This window comes from Salvia hispanica, chromosome 6 (assembly GCF_029641045.1).
Source record: "Salvia hispanica isolate PSC_SH4W2 chromosome 6, Shi_PSC_v1, whole genome shotgun sequence".
NCBI classification, from domain to species: domain Eukaryota; kingdom Viridiplantae; phylum Streptophyta; class Magnoliopsida; order Lamiales; family Lamiaceae; genus Salvia; species Salvia hispanica.
Genome location: NC_142697.1, coordinates 29,881,043 through 29,893,277, shown reverse-complemented (window position 1 = coordinate 29,893,277; position 12,235 = coordinate 29,881,043). Strand labels below are relative to the sequence as shown.

The 12,235-nt window shown below is 34.0% G+C and overlaps 2 long non-coding RNA genes and 1 pseudogene across 2 annotated transcripts; 1 reads left to right on the top strand and 2 right to left on the bottom strand.

Annotated features, from left to right (window-relative positions):
- The first annotated feature begins 2,417 nt into the window (after positions 1-2,417).
- Positions 2,418-7,355, top strand: LOC148923535 (protein NRT1/ PTR FAMILY 5.11-like; annotated as a pseudogene).
- Positions 7,356-8,184: 829 nt separating this feature from the next.
- On the bottom strand, positions 8,185-8,562 carry LOC148923534 (uncharacterized). Its single transcript, XR_016132495.1, has 2 exons — positions 8,489-8,562; positions 8,185-8,383 (listed from the first exon to the last, which is right to left on the bottom strand). It is a non-coding gene; the product is annotated as an uncharacterized LOC148923534 (long non-coding RNA).
- Positions 8,563-10,585: 2,023 nt separating this feature from the next.
- Positions 10,586-10,965, bottom strand: LOC148923533 (uncharacterized). The gene is made up of 2 exons (XR_016132417.1): positions 10,890-10,965; positions 10,586-10,784 (listed from the first exon to the last, which is right to left on the bottom strand). It is a non-coding gene; the product is annotated as an uncharacterized LOC148923533 (long non-coding RNA).
- Between the last annotated feature and the right edge of the window lie 1,270 nt (positions 10,966-12,235).

Here is a 12,235-nt window from a genome sequence, read left to right as displayed (position 1 = left end):
TCCCCAATTAAGAGTCACACTTCATTTTTACCATTAATGGTAAGTAAGTCTCACATTCCATTAACTCACTTCACTCACATTTTATTATAAAATCAATATAAAAAAGTGGGTCCCATGTTCCACTAACTTTTTCAACCACCTTTTCTTTACATTTCTTAAAACCCGTGTCCGGTCAAATTGTGACTCTTAATCGAGGACCGAGGGAGTATAATTCAATTTGTAACATAGGGTTTATGAGAGATTTGAAATTGGGGAACAACTTGAATCTACACGTCAAGGTGAAATTATGATAGATTTTGGTGAATGAATTTATGCTTTTTTTTTTTTTTTGCTGTTCTTATTTTCTTGCCATATTGATTATGTTTATGCCTTAATCTTGGGAAGAGTCAACGTTGTCATGACACAGTCACATATGTGTATCTTGACTCAATGACTTTATCTTGTCAAAAAATATAGTAATTGTATCTACAAATACGAATTGGGCCTATCATCAATTCTCTTAGGCTCATGTCCATCTCCTTCCCTCAAGCTCAACTAAGCCCAGTCAAAACTCAATCTTATCTGGATAAGCTAATTATTTTGAGTTTTGAGATTTGACAAATAATATTTAGGAATTAGTGAGGAGCAATATATAATACTAGCAAGTTCTTTTTCCCGGCCCCTCATTGACGGCTAGCTTAGTTTATATAATTAATGAGCTTAAATGGCCAAGCATATGGGCTGATGGGCAAGATTAATTAATTTTATTTGTTGTTTGGCTTAATGGACTTAAATTATTGTTAATAAATGTTTAGTGAATTTATTTTGTTGATGTTGATAAAAATTCATTTTGATTTTTTTTTAATTATTGTTTTTATATGTACTAATAATACTACTTTCTTTCATAGTAGGGGCGTTTCTTTTCTGACACATAGTTTAAGAAGAAAATGTTTATTGTGTTAAATGGAGGGAGAGAAAAGTAAGAGATATGAAAAAGTAAAATTAATATGTAGAGAGAATAAACTAGGAAATGAAAAGTGAATTAATTATCTACCCTATACGGAAATGATTCAACTATAAGGAAACTTTCCAAAATTAAAAAAAATGACTCAACTATGAACAGAGGGAATGCTACTAGAATCTTGAATTTAGATATTTTATTTTTATATGTACATCTTGACATGAGTTTTATGTATTTTTATTTGAATTATAATATTATTGTGGTATGTTTAATGTAGTGGGGTTAATGCGTACTTTAGATACATCTACTATGTTATTTTGTGTGTTAAATGGCGAGAGAAAATATAATTTTATAATTGATGTGCGGTGGGAAACTTTTTTCTAAAAGGAGAAATGTGACATCTTTTGTGGGACAAACTAAAAAGAAAAATTTGACATCTACTATGGGACGGAGGGGGAGGGGGTACAATATAGTACTATCATGTATGATTGAACATGCATAAAAATACTACTTCTTCCGTCCTATAGTAGTAGAAGCATTTCTTTTCAGCACGAGATTTTAAAAAAAATATTTTAAATGAGTTAAGTGAAAGGAGAATAAAATAGAAAGTAAAAAAAATAGAGAGACGAAGAGAAAGTAAAGTACTTTTTGCCAAAAAAGAAAATAACTAAGCTATAATAGAAGTATGGGACAATCCAAAAAAGAATACAACTCAGCTAGGTAGATATGAAGGGAGTACAATTAATGATCGAATCTATCATATTCTATAGTGATTTTATCAATTCTTATCCCAACCTTTGAACTTCATCGAATTTGTCTCTAACTTTATTTTATTATTATATCCTTATTTCTCCTGACTCACCAATATAATTCAATGAAAATCTATTCAGCTTTAAGGAAATCACTCCATGCACTTCCGTAACCATGATGAATAATCTAGCCTTGACTTGTTATCATCAAAAACGTAGTCAACGGAACTATTGGAGTACTGTATACATGTGTTGTTTTATATGCAAAGTCTAGTGGAAAGGTTCAGCACACATGATTCAGTTCATTCGGTAACTACCCAATGCACTACTGTAACTTAATACGACGCTCAGTTGAAGCCGGAGATAATACAACTATATATCACAAGGCTACACAAGTTCTAAGAAACCCTAACATCTTAGATGAGACTGAGACAAGTGACAAACACCACACAAACCCTAACAGCCCCAAACCTGGCCTCTACCACGACTCACGAAACCACATACGAACACAGATATGATTAAAAGGTCAACTTCTCTCCGAACTTCTACCGGAGAAGATGATTGCAAAAAGAACTCAAAGAGACATACACACACACACGGAGAGAGAGAGAGAAAATGACGCGTATTGTGCCTTTAAACAATAACAAATGGTCCACTTACGCTTAGTCAATAGTATTAATCCGTCGGTATACACTATATATATGTATCCTTGTTAACATTATGCCGACATGGATCTCATCCAAGTAATCCTATCGTTCATTAAATGTACCATCATCTTCAAAAATCCGACCCTTTTCATCCTAGGTAAAAAATTTGCGAAATGAATCCAGTATAATATATTTATATATATGTATTGATTGTGCTACAAAAACTCAGGCCTCATATGGAGCTTCAAGATCTTGGAGAAGACACTTCTCAGCATATTAATCACGCGCCTCGCCACAGGGAAGATGAAGAACGATCTCCCGGGTTGTGTGGTCGTCGTGAATTCACATGAACTAATAACCATTGTTTACTCGGTCATAGTCACCGCCTATGTAACCGACGTTTACAGGGGCCTCCTGAAACGGTTCGTGATCGTGGTTTTCTCCACAACAGTAAGCATTGTAAGCATAGTTATTATCAAATTAATAGATTTGTTTGTCTTCCTAAGCTTTGTCACACTAATTATTCATGGATTTTTTATGAGTACTATATAGTATATACCATCCTTAATTTGTTTGGCAATCGATATGCTTTGACTAATAATGACTGACGAGTTGAAAACATATGAGTACTTTTGGCTTAAAATATAGTACATCCGAGCAAAACTTTCCAGATTGATGTGAGCTAGGCCAAGATTTCATTTCTTTATTTACCGAATGCACACGTTGAGTGCAGTGTTAGTTTTGCATATGTAATAATAATAATGGCAGGTATTGATAGGCAACTATGTGGAGGATGGAAATGACGATGAAGGGCAGCTTGATTTGCAGTTATTCTTCCCTGTTATGTCGGTAATGGCTTTTACGCAGGCAGTGCTGGCAGTCACGCTGAAAGCATTTCTTGACGATCAGTTTAGGCCGGAGTATTTCGATAATTATGAGAGACGAGAACGCACCAAATTCTGGTGGACTCTGGTCTCCTCCTCGGCTGCCATCTCTGGCCAGGTCGGGCTAACAGGAATTCACTTGAAGGAACTCGCACAAATAATAAGCAATACGATGTTGTATTCCTTGTTTTTATTCTTATTGGGTTTCGAATACTACTACGATGATGGGGAGAAGATCCACAACGTCACTTCGATAGCAAAGGTGAAGCGGCCAGTGAACATGGTGCCGTTGTGGATTTGTTTGTCCATTTTAAGCCTAGTTTACGCTTCTGGAAGCGCATTCTTCTTGTTTGAAGCCATCACACTCGCTGGCCGCGACTATCTCCCCGTCATTCTCTTACTCGACAACGTGGCCAGATTCACGAGGTTCGCAGTCTCAGAGTGGTCCAGCCTCATACTGGAAAAACTCGGAGAGAGAAAGCGATTCAACCCACAGAAGATGGAGCTGCTGAGGATTGGCATTGGAATGTGGTGCTGCGTGCTGTGCTGCAACTTCGCTGTGGGGGTTTCGACACACAGGAAGTACGGCGCAGGTGGCGGGGCCATGAGCGTGTATTTGCTAATTCCGCAATACTTTCTACTTGGACTGATGCTGGGACTCGCTAGAGACGGGTTTCAATCGTTGTAAGAATCTCAGACTGAATCTCAGTTCAAGAAAAACGGGTGGGCTTTGGGTGAACTCGTGAGGGGAGTTGGTTTCTTACTGAGTATACTCTGCGTTTCCATCTTCAGCGGGAGGCGTTTCAGATGGCTCGAGAAGAATATAAGCAGCAGTAGCCTCAACAAGTATTATAGCTTTCTGGCTGTTTTGAGCGTTGGGAACGCTATGTTGTACTGTTGCATTGCGGGTTGGTACCTAGCCTGGCCCTTCCTAGTGAGAAATGGAGATAAAAAGCCTACGGTAACGCACAATCCACAAGCCAAGACGTTCCAAGTGAAAGATGGAGATAAACGGCATAATGTACTGCACACTACAGAAGCCAGGCCGTTGCTAGAGAATGATCGAGATAAACGGCCTAGAGGAGGAGCGGTTAGCAGAATACACACGCGAGAAGGAAGCTCATGGACATGCATCAATAATGAAAAAAAAGATGAAAGGTGATAGTAAATCTATATATGTGATTGATTACTGGCACGATTATATGTTCTGAAACAGCCATAACTTGATTACATCAAAATTCAGATCATTGCTGCTTATATTTTTTTTGTTTCTGTTTTGTCGATGTATTGTTCCGAATAAAAATGTAAATGAATCCCTTGTTTATGTAACGTACTACATTGCATTTTTTTATTTACAGATTTTCCAACAATTTTTCAGAAAGGCAATGGTAAAACGGTGTATAAGCTCGACAGATAAAATAGAGCATATATTTTGTGATAAAGATGCATAACTACGAAGAATAATTTAACGCAGAAACGAAAGAGTCAATTAAATACATGTACTAGTAGTATTGTTTAAATATTACTACTACTTATAACAAAATGATGTTTTGCGCGTTGGATCATGCGTGACTGCAACTTCAAGTTGAAATATCAATACGAGTATAATTAAAGATGCGTCGATAGTTGAAACTTCGACCTCAAAAATTAAATTAAAAAATTGATTCAACCGTCAGTTGATTTTGAAAGTTAAACTACTACGACGATGTATCATATATGATTTTATTTTAAGGTTGATTGAAGTTAAACTACTAGGATATCTGATGATATATAGGGGAGCACTAGGGTGCCCCCTTATTTAGAGTCACAACGTACATCCAATCTGGTGCTGCCATGTGGCACAAAACATGCAATATTTTAAATACAAAAATGCAATCTATTTGTATATGCATTTTCGCAGATTGCATTTTTGTTGTATGTAAATTGCATTTTATAGTGTTGAGTTTTGCATTTTCACATAAATTGCATTTTTTATTGTTAAGTTTTGCATTTTCACATATAAAAATGCAATTCGTCTATATATAAAATGCAATTTAAACAGTCAATATCTAAAATGCAAAACTTAACAATAAAAAATGCAATCTGCATATAACAAAAATGTAATCTGCCGAAATTCATTTATAGCCTCTACAAATGCGTATTGCATTTTTCTGTATACAATATTGCATTTTTCGTGCCATGTGGCAACACGTGGTTGGATGTACGTTGTAACTTTAAATTTAGTTGTTATACTAGTACACCCCTATCTATACATATATAAAAGCGGAGTTCTGGGGATATTTATGGAATTATCAAGGGGAGTTTTGGGGTATTTATGGAATTAAAATTTTTGAGGCTAGAATGATTAGAATAAATTTAATTTTGATAATTAATTTGTATATTGTAACCTCTTTTGTCATCACTTCATGATTTATGGTACCTTAATTTCAAGACCTCTTATGTTGTCTATTTTTCCTATGAAAGGCCTAGAATTGTAGATGAATTATATATCAACAAAAGCATTCTTCATTCTATCTCAATCTCTCAACATTTTATTTTGCATTTCAGGAGCATTGTATTGCTAGATTCTCATAGCTCCATCAAGTACGTCAATGACTAGCTAGTTTAAGATGCTTTTACACGTTAGGAGAATGTCGTTTTATCTTTAGAGATAATATATCAATCTGAGAGCACTAGCTGTGCCGTAATTTGTCTTGCTTTAAGAGGGATCTCCTCGACTTGACTTATAATTCGATTTATGTTATAATTTTCATCGTAATTTTCCTTCCATTTATTATTATTCTTTTTCTTAGATTGTAAAGAGTTAAAAGTAGGGAAAAATTGTAACACTTTAATTTTCTCCATCTTTACACAAATTATTATTTGTGTATCTATACTATCACATACATTATAATTATATTATGTGGTAAATGATGATCACTTGTGATGAATTAATACATTCAAGTATAGATAATATTTGTATGTATATTTGCGTGTACTAATAATGTCAAATGTATGTCTTTGTGACAGAAGACTTATCCAAGTATAATGATAAAATGTATGGGAGTTTTAGGAATATTTACAAAACTGCCATTTAAATTTAAAAATTATAAACTATAATTAAAACTATTTTTTAATTACATTTGTCTTAACTACGGCAGTTTCAAATGTGAGGTTACGAATATTTATTTTCCTCTTTTATATCATTAGAATCTTTATTTCCCTCTTTTATATCATTAGAATAATAAAATAAAATAAACTAGACAACAATAATAGAAAAAATATTATTTGATCGATCTAACGTCATTCTGCCGTTAATTTTATCTTTATTCTACAATCAATACTCATAACATATAAATTAATATAGGAATAAGAAGGTGAAAGAGTCATTGAATCAAAAAGACTTTTAGTATAAAACAAAATGTTTATAAATACTCTTTACAATGACAATTTTTTCAATCAAAATGCAACCTAGCCAAACTAACGTGATGTATTCACAACAAAATTCAATAAATGAAGGAAATATATAAGTAATACTCCCTCCATCCGCCATTAGAAGTCTCATTTGTGGGCGGCACGAGTTTTAAGAAATGTTAAGGAAAGTGGGTGGAAAAAAAGTTAGTGAAATAGGGGTCTCACATATATATATTAGTTTTAAATGAAATGTGAGTTGAATGAGTTAGTGGAAGGTGGGACACTATTATCATTTATGGTAAAAGTTAACCGGGACTCCTAATAAACAATGTGAACTTCATGAACTATTTTGTAACGACCCAATCCTCCGTTGCATGAAGCTATTACTGTGAAGCAGTTTCGAGGAACCAATGTATTACTATTATACTCCTATATGGGCAAGTTGAGAAGAAGATAATAATCCTATAAATGCATATGTAAACAGATGAAATTTCCGTAGTACTCCTATTATTCAGCCATGGTGTTTCGTCACTACTTCGGCTTCACCAAATCTATTATTTTCATCTTACATTATAAAAAAAGCTGGCAAAAATAATCTGCTCATTACGATCACATATTAATGTAGTACATTTTACTAATTGTGCTACAAAATCGCAGGGCTCATATGGAGCTACACGATGGTGGAGAAGATGGAGCTGCTGAGAATTGGAATTTGATTAATTGGGTTAACATTGCTGGCTGATGTGCTGCGACATTGCTGTCAGGACCGGGACACACAGGAAGTACGCCCCGGGTAGTGGCACATGAGCGTGTATTGGCTAATTCCATAGTTCTTTTTACTGGTAGCGATGCGGGGATTCGTTAAAGATGGGTTTTTAAATCTTTGCTCTAATCAAATGTTCAGCTTCCATTTCAGAGACACGGCTGGTCTTTGAAAGCATTCTGAGTATAGTTTGCGTTTTTCATCTGCCGAGTAAAGCAATTTAAATGACACAATTTTGCCATTTCGGTCCTTTTGTAAAATATTGTCCACTTTTTTTTTTTTAAATAGACCTCATTTTCCACAAACTCATTACACGTTCTATTATAAAATTAATATATACATGTGGGACATACATTCTACTAACTTTTTCACTCACTTTTCTTTACATTTCTTAAAACTCACACCGAATCAAACATAGACAAGTCAATTTTGAGTTCAGTTAACGGTTTTTGGACGGTACAGTTTAATTTTTGTACACAAGCTTGTGGTTCCTATATATGGTTCCTATTATGATGACTAAGAACTACCGTTAAACTATGATTTCAAAACAGAAGTTGCATAAAATTTTCTTCTACCAAACTATCGATATCCCATAATAAATACATTATTTGAAAAGATACTAGCCCAACTTGTAGGGATAACGTTTTCTTAGTCGCTTAAGAAGTAGTAAAACAGAGAAGGTATGAATTGCATGCAACAATAAAATGGCCTAGAGAGTAATAAAGCTCATGGTATAAGTGTTGAAAAGACACATCATGATTTTCCTTGTCTAAAAGAATTTGCCACATCATGCACACTAACAAACATATGTTATCAAGTAGATAGAGATCCATTAACAATTTAAATACCATCATCATCATTCTTCACAGCATTGTAACCAATATTGAAAAGGTTAAGAGAGTTTTGGTCAAAATGAAAAAGTCTGAAATTTCAACATCAATGTAGCAGGCTTCATTCACTTCCATTTCCCTTTCAACACATGTTATCCTCCACAGTTGTCAGCAATGCTGCAAACAAAAATGAGCATTCAACATAATACCAAGGACCTAACTTTAAAGAAATTAAAATATCAATTCAAATCATATGTAGATCATATTTGATAAGAGGCTCACATATAAACATAGAATAGACCTAATCTCAATCCCAGTTCATGTCTTCAAATAAAGATGTTACACTAGGACCAGATTTGCACAAAATAATAAAAAATTTAGAAAAACATATACAAAACTAAAAAAAAAAAAAGTGGAAAAATACAACCAAGCTTACCTAGTCGAGGAACTTTTAACGACTATATTGTTGAAGGTCCTCACCACGTCCAAAAGTAACTCAGGGGACATACGCATAATCTCATGATGGTTGCTACGATTGCTACGTTGGCCTTTTACATTCATCTGTTAGTGAACATGTTCATAATCTTCAAAATTAACATTAAAATACCAAAAATATAGAATATAGTAATAATTATATAAATGGTACATACATGTACGGTGCAATTCCTCGAAAATTTCAATTGATCAATCGAAAGTCGGTATGAATTAGGGCTGTAATTCAATACCGTGGTCAACTGTTGACTGCCGTTTTGAGCCATTTGAATCCAATTATGATCATTAAAAAAGTGTTGATAAGAACGCCATTTTAGATCCTCAAAAATCAGCCGAAAGCAAAATAGCATAAAACAATATACGTCACGATCATTCCAAATAATTGGAAGCCTCATGCTCCAATTTCTTTCAATGGACATAACACCAAAGTTGGGTGATAGACTACAAAAAGAAAGTTAGTGTTAAGGAAATTATTTGATAAGAAATATTAGAATAATTCTGTAAAAAATTAAGTATTACCCAATACCCAGTTGGTCCAAACAGACTCGACACTCCTTCACAAGTCGAGGAAGCTTTGTTGCTCCAGCAAACGGATATAGGAAAAAACCATTTCATCAACTGTATAAGATGTCGGATGTCTTGTATTTGATGAGTTATGAGATTTTGACTTTGTAGTAAACACAAATTTGGGTGGTCCATCATGTTGAACTGTACATCCTGATAAGGATCGTCCCCTTTGCCCTTTACAGCAACACCATCCAATAGATTCTCATGATATAACTTGTTCCAATGTATAACTCGAAGTCCAACAATGACAGGACCAAAGATTGTTCTAAAATCATCTTTTATGTCATCCCACCAAAGTGAGTTATCACTTCCCCTATGATAATGTGCAATCGCTCTCTGCTTCTTATTTCTATTCCATGTAGTGCCTAGTAGTTTCGTTAATAAAAAGTCATGCAAATTGAAACTAATTTCTTACGCCAAAGCATAATCATTTAAATCATCATAGAGCTTATACTTCAAAGTTTTTGAATCTTTGATAGAGCTGAAATCATTTTGAATGTTATACCAATCTAGATTTTTTCTAAAAACAGTGGACATGACACAATTTGAAGACCTAAATGCATGTTTAGAGGTCATGCAAGTTTGGCCCAAGTAGAAAGACGTGTCAGGAGGATTGTTGATTACTTCGTAATGGATTATTGGGCTGCAATTAATTGGCCGTATACCCTTTTTGTGATCTGACTTCGGAGGCTCCATTGAGTATATGCTGAAAATGGATTGTAAAATAACAACAAAAAATATGTAATCATGTTGTAAGATTAGTCATGTTCAAATCAACCAACACATATGAAATTCATTAGCAAACTAAGTGCACAAATCCACTTGTCTGCATTCTATAACAAAACACTAAAATGATCTAATTATCATCTCCATTAAGTACAATAGACATTGTTTGGTGTGCCTATTTATGTTTCAACATATGAGGACCACAAAAGCAATGTATGTTAGGACGTGTTTCATGTATAGTTCTAGTAATTTTGTTTACTCAAATTTCTCTATTTTGCTTGAACAAAAATTATGGTGGCTCTAAAATAATTTATAGAGAGGAAAATTCAGACTATAATGCAAATGAATTATGGTTGATTTCAGATTGAAGTTCTAGATTCAAATATACATAGAACATTAATTAGTAAGGTAACTATTTTTAGGGATAACGTTTTCTTAGTCGCTTAAGAGGTAGTAAAACAGAGAAGGTATGAATTGCATGCAACAATAAAATGGCCTAGAGAGTAATAAAGCTCATGTATAAGTGTTGAAAAGACACATCATGATTTTCCCTGTCTAAAAGAATTTGCCACATCATGCACACTAACAAACATGTGTTATCAAGTAGATAGAGTTCCATTAACAATTTGAATACCATCATCATCATTCTTCACAGCATTGTGACCAATATTGAAAAGGTTAAGAGAGTTTTGGTCAAAATGAAAAAGTCTGAAATTTCAACATCAATGTAGCAGGCTTCATTCACTTCCGTTTCCCTTTCAACACATGTTATCCTCCACAGTTGTCAGCAATGCTGCAAACAAAAATGAGCATTCAACATAATACCAAGGACCTAACTTTAAAGAAATTAAAATATCAATTCAAATCATATGTAGATCATATTTGATAAGAGGCTCACATATAAACATAGAATAGACCTAATCTCAATCCCAGTTCATGTCTTCAAATAAAGATGTTACACTAGGACCAGATCTGCACACAATAATAAAAAATTTAGAAAAACATATACATAACTAAAAAAAAAAAAAAGTGGAAAAATACAACCAAGCTTACCTAGTCGAGGAACTTTTAACGACTATATTGTTGAAGGTCCTCACCACGTCCAAAAGTAACTCAGGGGACATACGCATAATCTCATGATGGTTGCTACGATTGCTACGTTGGCCTTTTACATTCATCTGTTAGTGAACATGTTCATAATCTTCAAAATTAACATTAAAATACCAAAAATATAGAATCTAGTAATAATTATATAAATGGTACATACATGTACGGTGCAATTCCTCGAAAATTTCAATTGATCAATCGAAAGTCGGTATGAATTAGGGCTGTAATTCAATACCGTGGTCAACTGTTGACTGCCGTTTTGAGCCATTTGAATCCAATTATGATCATTAAAAAAGTGTTGATAAGAACGCCATTTTAGATCCTCAAAAATCAGCCGAAAGCAAAATAGCATAAAACAATATACGTCACGATCATTCCAAATAATTGGAAGCCTCATGCTCCAATTTCTTTCAATGGACATAACACCAAAGTTGGGTGATAGACTACAAAAAGAAAGTTAGTGTTAAGGAAATTATTTGATAAGAAATATTAGAATAATTCTGTAAAAAATTAAGTATTACCCAATACCCAGTTGGTCCAAACAGACTCGACACTCCTTCACAAGTCGAGGAAGCTTTGTTGCTCCAGCAAACGGATATAGGAAAAAACCATTTCATCAACTGTATAAGATGTCGGATGTCTTGTATTTGATGAGTTATGAGATTTTGACTTTGTAGTAAACACAAATTTGGGTGGTCCATCATGTTGAACAGTACATCCTGAGAAGGATCGTCCCCTTTGCCCTTTACAGCAACACCATCCAATAGATTCTCATGATATAACTTGTTCCAATGTATAACTCGAAGTCCAACAATGACAGGACCAAAGATTGTTCTAAAATAATCTTTTATGTCATCCCACCAAAGTGAGTTATCACTTCCCCTATGATAATGTGCAATCGCTCTCTGCTTCTTATTTCTATTCCATGTAGTGCCTAGTAGTTTCGTTAATAAAAAGTCATGCAAATTGAAACTAATTTCTTACGCCAAAGCATAATCATTTAAATCATCATAGAGCTTATACTTCAAAGTTTCTGAATCTTTGATAGAGCTGAAATCATTTTGAATGTTATACCAATCTAGATTTTTTCTAAAAACAGTGGACATGACACAATTTGAAGACCTAAATGCATGTTTA